This window comes from Orycteropus afer, unplaced genomic scaffold, assembly GCF_000298275.1.
Source record: "Orycteropus afer afer isolate SDZICR_OR568_19922 unplaced genomic scaffold, OryAfe1.0 scaffold00042, whole genome shotgun sequence".
Classification (NCBI taxonomy): domain Eukaryota; kingdom Metazoa; phylum Chordata; class Mammalia; order Tubulidentata; family Orycteropodidae; genus Orycteropus; species Orycteropus afer.
Genome location: NW_006921629.1, coordinates 14,404,458 through 14,416,432, shown reverse-complemented (window position 1 = coordinate 14,416,432; position 11,975 = coordinate 14,404,458).

Here is an 11,975-nt window from a genome sequence, read left to right as displayed (position 1 = left end):
ACCCAGGAGGAACATGCTTCTCAGATCCACTGAAAGAGGCCAGAAAGGTGGCATGTGCCCAAAAGCTAAGTTAAGAAGGTCGGAAGGGGCAGGAAAACTGGACAAACAGAAACAGGGAACCCAAGGTGAAAATGGGGAGAGTGCTGACACATTGTGGAGATTGCAACCAATACCACTGAACAATCTGTGTATAAATTGCTGAATGGGGAACTAATTCACTCTGTAAACTTTCACCTACACCATAATAAAATACTGGGGGGGAGGGGGGGGGACAGGGAACTGAGTAGTCTGTAGCCAAGCCTCAAATCTGGGTCACAGCAATATTGTAAGAACAACTATATTACACTCCCTGCCTCCATCCGTGCACCAGCAACCAAATGATCTTCAAAAGTACAAACAGAACTATGTCATTGCTCTGCTAAAAGTCATTCTTGGGAATCAGCAAGGGGGTTAAAAACATCCACTATGAAGTTAGAAGGGCCTGGGTTCAATCTTGTCTGTGCCATGGCATGACCTTGGTTAAGTCACTGGACACCTCTGTAAAACGGAGGAAATATTCATGAATATCAACCCTACAGAGCTGTTTGTAAGGGTTTTATGAAATAATGTAAACATTATCACAATGTCTGGTACATAGATTAAAAAAAACAAAGTCACTGCTGTCAAGTCAGATCCAACTCATAGTGACCACTCCTTGGGTTTCCGAGGCAGTATCGCTATGGAAGTAGATCGCCCAACCTTCCTTCTGAAGAGTGGCTGGTGGATTTGAACCACCAACCTTCTGGTTAGCAGTCAAATGCCTTAGGCACTGCACCACTAGAGCTCCTAGTACATAGACAGCACCACGTAAAGAATTATCCATCATCATTATCATCATCATTGTTCTGGTTACCTAGTGCTACTCTGACCAAAATATACCACAAATGGGATGGCCTGAACAAACAGGAGTTTATTCTTACAATTTGGAGGCTTTAAGTCCAAGTTCAAAGTGCCAGGCTCTAGGGGCTGGGTGAAAGCCCCTCAACCTTGGGGTCCAGCTCTGCCTCCTGCTTCCAGCCCACTGGAGCTAGAGGCGTTTCTTCACTCAGACTTCTGACTTCACTCAACAGCTTCTGGCTGCTAAGGCTGAGAAGCCCCAAGGTTGACAAGTAAAAAGGCACAGTCCCGATGTTACCAAACTACACGGCAAGCCATTAACTTAAGTCCATTGTAAGTCCCAAGGTCAGAAGAGCATGGCAGGCTGCTGAGCAATGACACGGCTACATGCAGGGTCCAAGCATGCCATAGGCTAGAGACCATTCCCAATGCTTCTCCTTATATACAGCAAGCAGACCACATCCCAAAGGCAGCTACTCAGCTGCTTGTGGTAGATCCCACCATGGAGTTGATTGCCTCTCTCACCATGGTGAATAACTGCCACCAGCTGCCCAGCCACTCAACCAGGCCCAGCCAGTTGACAGACAAACATAACTACCATAATCATCATCATCATTATATTTGTACAGCTTCTTGGAGATAGTGCTTCATGAGCTGAGATGAAAGAATTTGCAGAACCGTGTGTGGATGTTAAAGACGGCTGTGGTCCCTCCAAGGGACAGTGGCCAAGCAGGTGCTGGGCTCAACTGGTGTTTTGGTAAAATGCATGCTTTCTTCACCTCTCCAGGCTCCTAAAACACATCTTCAGCAACAGCATTTTGGATTTGGGGTGCCCCGCCATCTTACTTCTGTCCAGAAGTCATGGCAGCAGTACCTAGATGCTGAGCATGTCTCAGGGGAAGGAGGGCTGTGCTCTTTGGGGGCGTCTCTTGATGACAGCATGTACTTGGGAGATGGAGGGGCCAGCAGCTGACTCAGGACTCAGCCCACACAAAGAGCTGAGCTCAGGATGACGCTAACATCTGGACTTCAGTCTTGACCTTGACCAGAGCTCCATCCACAAGTGGGTCAGAGCTCAGCCCCCAGCCAGGGTCAGTCCTCAGCCTGGAGCCACACTCAGGATCCATAACGGGGCTACAGCTGAGACTCAGTCTGAGGACAGGAATAGACTTTCTTGGTGCAAAGTTTCAAGATTTCTATAAATGTGGCTCATGGCAGAGGCCTGGTGGGCACCAAGCGTTAGCTACTTCTTGGGCTCACTGAAGGCTGAAATGTATCATTTCCCTTCATAGTTCTAATGCATCTTCCAGCCCACATGTAACATCAATGCAGACATGTTTAAAAACAAGAACACTAACATTAGTAATTTATTTCCTGCAGCCAGCCCGTCTGCCAAAACCATCCTGCTACTTGATGACGGAAAACACCCTCAACAGCCACAGCACTCTCTCTCGTGACTCCAAATAGGCAAAAGAAAAGCAAAATAAGCCTTCCTTGAATATTTTCAAAGATCCAGATGTTTTGGCCTTCTGGTTCCAATCTCCTTCCCCTGGTAAGAGATGAAGCCAAATGGGACAGGAAGCTAGAGGGAATGGTTCTTGTAGCTGTGAAGGGTGGACTGGAAGGGGCTTCCCTGGAGCAGAACATGGGCAGAAGAGCAGAGAAGAGAATCAGAAGGTCAAAGTGGACCTGAGAGAAGTTGACGGAAGGGATTCAGGATAGGGCTCAGTGCCAGTGGCTGCGATTCCACCACGCTCCTGCACAGTGTGGGACAGGCTGACAGAAGCCAGGACAGAAGGAACAGTGGACAGAGCCCCCAAGGGGAGCCCAACCTCCTATTTCTCAGGCCAAGGAATGGACAGCTGCTACCCTAGGTTCCACCCCCTGTGTGGCTCCAAATACCTCTGTCCTCTCTCCAAGCTCTTTCTCCATGGGGGGAGTCAGCCAACCCATGTTGAGCCTTTTTCCATTTCTCTCTCCTGAAGCTTGATTTCACCAGCCCTCCGTAAACCTGAATCTCAATTTCATCTCCCAATCCTTTTACTAAGATGGTTCCAGAAGGCAAAATCTTCCACAGCATTAAAAAATAATTTATAGAAATAATGTTCCTTTAATAAAAACCACATAGAATTATACAATTTTTATAGTGCATGACAGGACAGGCAAGATCTGAGCTCTTGTCGAAAATGAATCTCTCCCACTTCAGCACACTCTGAACAATACTACCTCCTCAGGCTAATATAATATATTGACTTGGAAAGTTTAACTTGTAATGTAATTGGGCCAAGTCGGCTACTCAGTCTGCTCCAAGGAGCTCCTTCAAAGACAGGCTCTTTTGTCCCGGCTCATAAATATGAGGACAAGAAGAACAAACTCACTTCTTCTTCATTTATATATATATAATTAAACAGTTAGTGGCTAAATTGCATTGTAATTGATTGCAAAATTGCTTTTTTAATGAGATTTAGACACTAGGAAATAGCTTTTTTTCTTCAATATGCCCAAAGTGAACTTGGTCATTTTGACAACAAATTGTCTCCCTGGCCTGCTCCTCGGGCATGCATAATTCTGAGATTAGCAGAGAGAAGAGCCGTTGGCTGCCTTGGAAAGAGATGGCTGGAAGCCAGCAGACCCTCCTGCCTCCAACAGGTTCTTGGAATGACAACTTTACAGCACCTCCTTCCCAGCACGCTCAAAACCCCACCTTGCCCCACCCATGGGTACCTGGACTGTCTGACTTAAGGGATAATCAGATCACACTCTCTGTCCTTGTGGTCCAGTGCAGAATGCTGAAGGCTGCTCTGAGAAGCCATGCTTCCTACATCTCAGTCCCCCTTACTACGTGCCTGTCATCCTAGAAAGAAACAGGTTTTCTCACTACCCACGCACAGCACAGTGACTGATCCTGCAGGCAAGATGAGTCCTAACCTCAAGCTTTCCAATTTCTAAATAAGAGACGTTTTTATGCTTAGTTGCTCTAGAAGTTTCCTTTACTGACCACCTTTGAGAATACTGGATACAGTGAACATTGGGATAATAGCTCACAGTGTCCCATTTCCCACAACAGTCTGTTTTTTTTAATAAAGTTTTATTGGCACACAGCCACACTCATTCATTTACATATTGACTATGGCTGCTATTTGCACTACAGGCAGTTGAGTAGTTGCAGCAGGGACCGTATTCTGCACAGTCTGAAATATTTACTATTTGGGCCCATACAGAAAAAGTTTGCTCTAGAGAACTGACCTCTGCCAAACAGCAGCACCTCACCTAAAAAGTTGTCTAGTGCCTGTGTCCCTCCAAATAGCATGACAAACATAGGAGTGCAAAAGATCAACCTTCTTGAGTCCCTGGCTGGTAAAAGCAGTCCATGCATTCATCTGCGAACTGAAAGGCTGGAAGTTTGCATCCATATAGAGGCACCCTAGAAAAAGGCTGGAGGATCAGCCATTGTAAACCCTATGGAACCTATACACCAATGTTCATTGCAGCACTTCTCACAATAGCCAGTTTGTATATATTTGCTTATTTCATCTAAGTGAAATCACACAGTATTTGTCCTTTATTTTTGTGACTTACTTAATTTCACTCAACATAATGTTTTCAAGGTTCATCTGTTGTGGCACGGCTCCATTGTGTGCACATACCACATATTGTTTATTCATTCATCAGTTGATGGACGTATTGGTTATTTCAAACACTGTGAAGTCCTAGGGGACAGAAATCCTGTCTTATCCATTTCTGGAGTCCCAGGGCCTTATTGCGGTGTGTGGGCCAACAAATGTTACTGTGAATGAATGAATGAATGATGATAGGTGTTCTGGATGAGAAGATGAAAGAGACACAGGCTCCCGGAGGAGTTACAACTTGGTTAGGCACAAGCCACTGCGAGAAAAAGCTGATGATAGTGAGTGCCAGGTTAGGGGAGGTCAGACTTTAGGTTTTGAGTGAGAAAGTTGTCTGGGCCAGGGCTCCAGTTGAAGTGGAAGAGCACCCCTCACCCCCCAGCACTGATTCACCAGTGGTGCTTTGCAATCCTTAGAATTCTGAAGAAGTGTTTCACGAGCTTCTAAAAGAGGAAGGAGGCATTGGATAGGTGGGTCTCTTAGGGTTTTCTAGAGAAGCAGAACCAGGGACATATATGTACACCGATTTAGAGAGATTTTTTCTGTATGGGCCCAAATAGGCACACTGAGAGGTAAGGCCGCCAGGCAGTCTGGGGTCGCTATGAGTCAGCCATCCTGATGGCACCTAACAACAGGAGTTGGCAGGTCATGAAGCCAGAGGATCCCAGCGCTCTCTACACATATTGGATATTCAATCAATGCTTGGAGGATGGTCCACATGGAGTGAGGTGACCATGGACATGACCAGACTACAGCCAGATGGAGCCTGACAAAAGACTGTGGCCAAATTTCCAGCCTTGCTCAGCCCTGGCCTTTCTGACTGACTTTGGACAAGTTCAACTGGTTCATTTATGGTCCTTCTGTTGGTCACTGGGGTTTTAAGTGTGAACCAATATGGACACTATCTCTGTCCTCCTGAAGTGTACAGCCTCAAGGATGCCACAGGCAGATGTACCTGTACAATTGTACATTTCAACCCTGTGCAGGCAGGAATAGACAAATGATCACCAAAAAAAAAAAAAAAAGTATGAAATTTCAGCTGGGAAAATTGTTAAGATGGTGTTGAAAGAACCTATAAGAAAGGAAGATAAGATACAATCAAAAGGGCCAGACACATCTTCCTTGAAGAGGTAATGCTTAACCTGGGACCTGAAGGATAATTAGATGTTAACTAAACAAAAAGGCAAAAAACAGTGCCCTGAGTAGGAGGAACAGCATATGCAAAAGCCCTGAAGGGCAGTGGAAGTGGGGAGGGATCATAGCAATCACTCACAACTAAGGAAATTCTCAGCAGGGTACAGTGCACAGAGCAAGGGGAGAGAGGCAAAGAAGAGGTCAGAGAGGAAGGCAGAGCCTCACAGGCCTCAAGAGGAGTTTTTCTCCATTAGGAAGGAGGTGAGGAACATGAACAAGGTTGCATTAAAAAGACATCACATCACTCTGGTTGTTGTGAAGACAAAAGAGACCTGAGGGAGGCTACTGGATGCAGTGAGAGAGTTCGTAGCCAGTCCAGGCAGGAAGTGAGGGCAGCTTGGATGAGGCAGATGGAGGTGGTGGGGAGGGAAGAAGTGTGCACAGGTTCAGGGATATTTAGGAGGTAAAATTGACAAGGCTTGGACATGATTGGATGTGGCAGATGAAGAAGAACAAGGGGTCAGAGATGTCTCCACCCTCGGCCTCTGGAGAATCAGTGGCACCACTGGCTGGGGCAGATTCACTGGTACCCCCTGGGCCTCTGTTTCTCCTGTGGATGCTCAGGGGTTGGCACAATACTCTCCAAGGGCCCCTCCAGCAACGACATCCTAACGAGTCACCAATCACTGTGCAGCAAGGGTATTTAATCCTTACAACAACCCTAGAAGTTAGGTCTCCTATGATCCCAATTTTATAGATGGGAACACAGACTCAGAGAAATGAAGACATTTGCCCAAGATCACCCAGCTGGGAAGTGGAGGACTCAGGCTTCAAACCCAGCCCATCTGAATCTAGAGCGCATGTTCTTCCCAACCTCACCACATGGTCTTGAGTTCTGTTCCAGATCCATGAGGCCTCCATGTTCTATCTTTCTTGTCCCTGGGCCCCATCTCTTATGCTACCCTTGGGTGTCCTTGCAGTGACCCTTCCACAATAGGTGAGACAAGTTAAGTCTGTCTCTGTCCCTTGCCACCTATCCTGATACTATCCTGTGGTTGTGTCAATGACTTCAGGAAAACAGTTCTGCAGAGGTTCAAATACAAATGCATCAAGATGTGTAGAAGCAGCCACTAACCCAACACTCGACAGTAAAGCTCTGTATATTTTCCATATTAGTACATGGTGTGTCAGTTATGGCAACATTGGTGGCGTTAGTTGCCATCCAGCTGGCCCCCACTCACAGCAACGTCATGTACGACCAAGAGAAACACTGCCCAGCCCCGCACTATCCCCATGATCCATTGTGTTTCAACCCATTGTAATTCATATGATTTTCATTGGCTGACTTCACTGGCTGACTGCCAGGCCTCTCTTCCTAATCTATCTTGCTCTGGTCTGCTGAAACCTGTTCAGCATCATAGCAACTCACAAGCTTCCACTGACAGATGGGTGAAGTGCACTGGCCACGAATCAAACCCAGATCTCCCGCATCAAAGGCAAGAAACCACTAAAGCACCATGTCCCCCAAAAGCAGCCATGCTAAAACAAAACCAACTCACTGCTGTCAAGGCAGATCCAACTCATAGCGACCCCTCCATGGGTTTCTGAGGTGGTATCACTACGGAAGTAGATTATCCAATATTCCTTCCAAGAAGTAGCTGGTGGGTTGAACCACCAGCCTTCTGGCTAGCAGTCAAATGCCTTAGGGACTACGCCACCAGAGCTCCTAAAGCAGCCATAGACTATATATAAACAAATGGGTATAGCTGCATTACAATAAAACTTTATTTGCACTAACAAACAGTAGACATGACTTGGCCCATGGGTTGTAGTTTGCTGACCCCTGCTCCCCGACAGCATAGTGCCTAAGGCAGTTGACTGCTAACCAGAAGGCTGGCGGTTCAAACCCACCAGCCACTCCTCGGAAGGAAGGTTGGGCAATCCTACTTCCGTAGTGATACTGCCTCGGAAACCCAAGGAAGTGTCGCTATGAGTCGGGGCCGACTCGACAGCATATAACAACAACAACAACAAGCTCCCTGACAAAGTGTCCTCTGCTTCCAACTGGCAAAGGGGATAAGGAGAGGGTAAAGAAACATCTCCTTCTTAAGCTCTTCCACCCAGAAGTGTCACACAATACCTCTACATACATGAAAAATATAGTCACAGCTGAGCAGTCACTTCCTAGCAACAATAGTCTATTATGGAGGAGAGTGGCCCTTTGGTCACCAGCTAGCCAGCCATGTCTAGGAATTTTGTTCCATTTAATTAACATTTACTGAGTATCTACTGTGTGGGGCAGGTTCTGGGCTCCGTGGTAGCAACTCAGGCATACATTACACCAGCCCTAGTGGAATCAGAGTCCACTTTAAAGTGAAAATGCAGGTAACCCTAGGACAAACTTCAGGCCTTTCTCATATTCTTGGTTTTCAAACAGATGCCCAAGATGCTAGGCTGAAAACCATGGGACCATTAAAGAGCTGATAGAAAAGGCAGAGAACTGGTGGAGGCTTCACGAGGGCAGAGGCCATTCTGTTTTACTTACCATTGAATCCCAGAGCCCAACACAAGGCCTGGAATACAGAAGGGTCCAAAGATTTGTTGAATGAATCAATGAATGCACCCCTGGCTCATTGGGAGTGCTAGACTCCAGGGGCTCTTCACTTTCCATGTTCGATATGTTTATAGTCTAAACTACATGATCTGTCTTAGATCAATGCAATATCAAAATATCAAAGGAAGATCTTGTTCAACCAAACAAAAAGAGTAAAAGATTACACATATGTATCATGTAGATATTTGGTGTAGAAGAGGAATTCTAGTCTCTTGCCTGTAGCCAGAAGATCTAACTCCAGGAATCTGTGGCAATAATATTGTTGTGGTTGCTGTTGTTATTTTTAGCTGCTGTTTGGGTTACCTAGTGCTGCTCTAACAGAAATACCACAAATGGGATGGCTTTAACCAGCAGGAGTTTATTCTCTTACAGTTTTGGAGGTTAGAAGTCCGAGTTCCCAGTGCCGGGCTGTAGAGGCTGGGTGAAAGCCCCTCAACCTTGGGCTTCAGCTCTGCTTCTTGCTCCCAGCCCACTGAAGCTACAGGCATCTCTTCACTCAGGCAGCAGTTAGCTGCTAAGGCTGACAAAACCAAGGTCAACAAGTGAAAATGCACAGTCCCAACATTACCAAACCGCATGGCAGGCCACTAATTCAAGTCCATTAAAAGTTCCAATATCGTCAGGGCAACATGGCAGGCTGCTGAACAATGACTCAGCTACCTGCAGGGTCCAAGCATGCCATCAGCTGGAGACCATTCCCAAAGCTACTGCTTATTTATGGGAAGCAGACCACATCCCTAAAGCAGCTACTCAGCTGCTTGTGGTAGATCCCACCATGGAGTTGATTGCCAGTCTCATCATGGGGAATAACTACCACCAGCTGCCCAGCTGCTCAACCAGGCCCAGCCAAGTTGACACACAAATATAACTACCACAGCTGTCATCAAATTGACTTCAATTCATTGTGATCTAATATACAACAGAACAAAATGTTGCCCAGTCCTGCATCATCCTCACAATCATCAGTGTGTCCAAGTTCATCACCAGGGCTATTGTGCCAATCCATCCCACCGAGTATCTCCCACACCCTCACTGGCCCCCTGGTTCACTAAACATGATGCCTTCCTGTAGTGATTGATCTCTCCTAGTGACCTGTCCAAAGCAAGTGAGTTGGACAGCATTCTGTTGTGATCCATCAAGTTTCCATTGGCTAATTTTTGAAGGAGACCACCAAGCTTTTCTTCCTAGTCTGTCTTTGTGTGGAAGCTCCTCTGAAACCTGTCCACCATAGATGATCTTGCTAGTATTTGAAATATTGGTGGTATAACACCCAGCATCAGAGCAACACACAAGGCACCACAGCACATCTCACAAACAAACACATGGGTGGTGGGTAACAATAACAGCCAGAATTTAATACCATGCATTTCTTCACAGCTTATAAAGTGCATAGATCCCTAAGTTCATGGGGAACTTCATAAATGACATGAGGCAGACAAGGCAAGCTCCACTCTCCCCGTTTTACAGATGAGAAGACTGAGGGCCCAAGAGGTGAAGTGACTCCCCCGCGGTCACACAGCTAGAAGGTCCTGGAACCAGGCCTTGAGGTGGAGCCTCCTGATTTTGAAATCAACCAGGATCTATCCTTTCTCCTGTGGAGGTCTGTGATGCCACCCTGAGAACTTAGTAGCTACTGAGCACAAATTTCTAGAATGGAACTCATTTTTAAAAACATTATGCCAGCTGTCATCTTGTCTAAAGAAGCATGGTCTATGGTATGTGTATATTTTAAGTCCAAAGTAGTTTCAATTTTGTAAAGTTTATGAAATTGATGCATCGTAGAGCGTGTCACACAGCTGAGATTGGATTTACACAAAACCGAGAGACAGGGGCTGGGAAACAGTCTCTTATTATGTGACCTCTGCCAAGTCACCTCCTCACTCAGGAGTTTATTCTCAGCTATTACCCAAGGGGTTGGCAACAAAATGCTCTGTGGTCTTTCCCTACTGAAAGAAAAACCCTATAATCAATTATCTCCAGGCATTGGGCCAATACTTTTGCATTCTCTAAACCCATTGCTGTCAAGTCAGTTCCAACTCATGGAGGTCCCATGTATGACAGAGTAGAACTGTTCCATAGGGTTTTCTCGCCTGTAATCTTTACAGCAACAAATCACAGGGCCCTTCTTCCATGGTGCTGTTGGGTTCAAATCACCAACTTTTAGGTTAGTAAGTCAAGCACAAATCATTTATGCATCCAGGGACCTGCACATTCTCTGGCTAATCCATTTTGTAGACTTAAAGAAGAGGCAAAGGCAAATGTGGGCTTCACTGGAAAGAGGTTGAGTGCTCTTCCAGCAGGTCATGCCGACTGCTTTGGGACCTGAGTACCCACCAGAGTGAACTGGGGAGGTCTGAGAAGGTGGGTTCAGTGCTGTTGAGTCCTGCAAGTACCTATCAGCCCTCTGTCTTGTAACTTCTCAGACACAGTACATGAGAGCTGCTATTTTCAGCCCAGTCTGGGAGGATGACACCAGCACTTTCCAAGGACTCTGACCCTGGACAACCTCGTTCACTCTTCATCTTCAGAAAGTAATCATTGTTGTGATTATGGTCTATTAATGCAATAACTAGCACATAATGGAATGTCCCAGGCAGTGGCTAGAGCCCAAGCCTTCACGCAGTGAGAGAGGCCAGGCCAGTGCCCACCAGCACAGAGGACCAGACCTGGACCCCCCTGGAATCTGCCCAGCTTCGCCATGCTCGTGAGTCTGTCCTCAGCTGGGCCACCTGTCTTTGAGGAGCAGAAAGGAAGCAGCTTCCGGGCTGCTGGGAATTTCCAAAGGAAGGAAGCGTTTGACAGAACTTCTCAGGGGTTTGTTCTGAATAGTAATGAGTGGCATACCGAAGTCAAGATTTTTATTTCTTATTTTTCAAAAGCCGCATTGATGGGAGCAAGCGCACAATACAAATAGTGGTGATTGCAATCACTTGCCGTTCCCATGGAAACAGACAAGATTAAAAGGGCAAACATTGGAGCTGGAACTCTCTTCAGATTAAACTCTCCCAATTTTAATTGCAAGGCAGCACGTTGACACACGGAGAGTCCCCAGCTCGCAGTTTAACAGAATCAAACCACTCCTCCCAACCCACGGGGGGCCATTCATGAAGTACACCAAGAAGTCACCCAGTCACTTCTTGAATACCTTCAGTGATGGGAAGCTTACCCCACCACTGGGCAGATGAAGGGATCATCTTAGCAGTCAGGGGATAAAACCATGGCTTGGGCTCAAACTGCTGAAACACGGATGAAAAACATTAATATTAGTAATTTATAGAGGCATGGTTCTCACTGTTCTAGTTTTGACCACAGCAACAGTGGAACAATTTGGCTAACTTACCTCTATGAACAATTACCATGTTATTACACACTGTGCTAATCACTTCTTAGGTATGATCTCACCTAATCCTCACAGCACTCCACAGCAAGCATTACTATTATTCTGATTTTGCAGAAGAGGGCACTGCAGCTTGGGAAGATTAAGGCCAAGGTCATATAACTACAAGGAGCAGGAGCCAGACTGTTCTGGTTACCTAGTACTGCTCTCACAAGTTGTTGTTATTGTTGTTATGTGCCGTCGAGTCGGACCTGACTCATAGTGACCCCTCCTTGGGTTTCCAAGACCGTATCACTACAGAAGTAGATTGCCCAACCTTCCTTCTGAGGAGTGACTGATGGGTTTGAACCTCCAGCCTGTGGTTAGCAGTCAAGTGCCTTAGGCACTA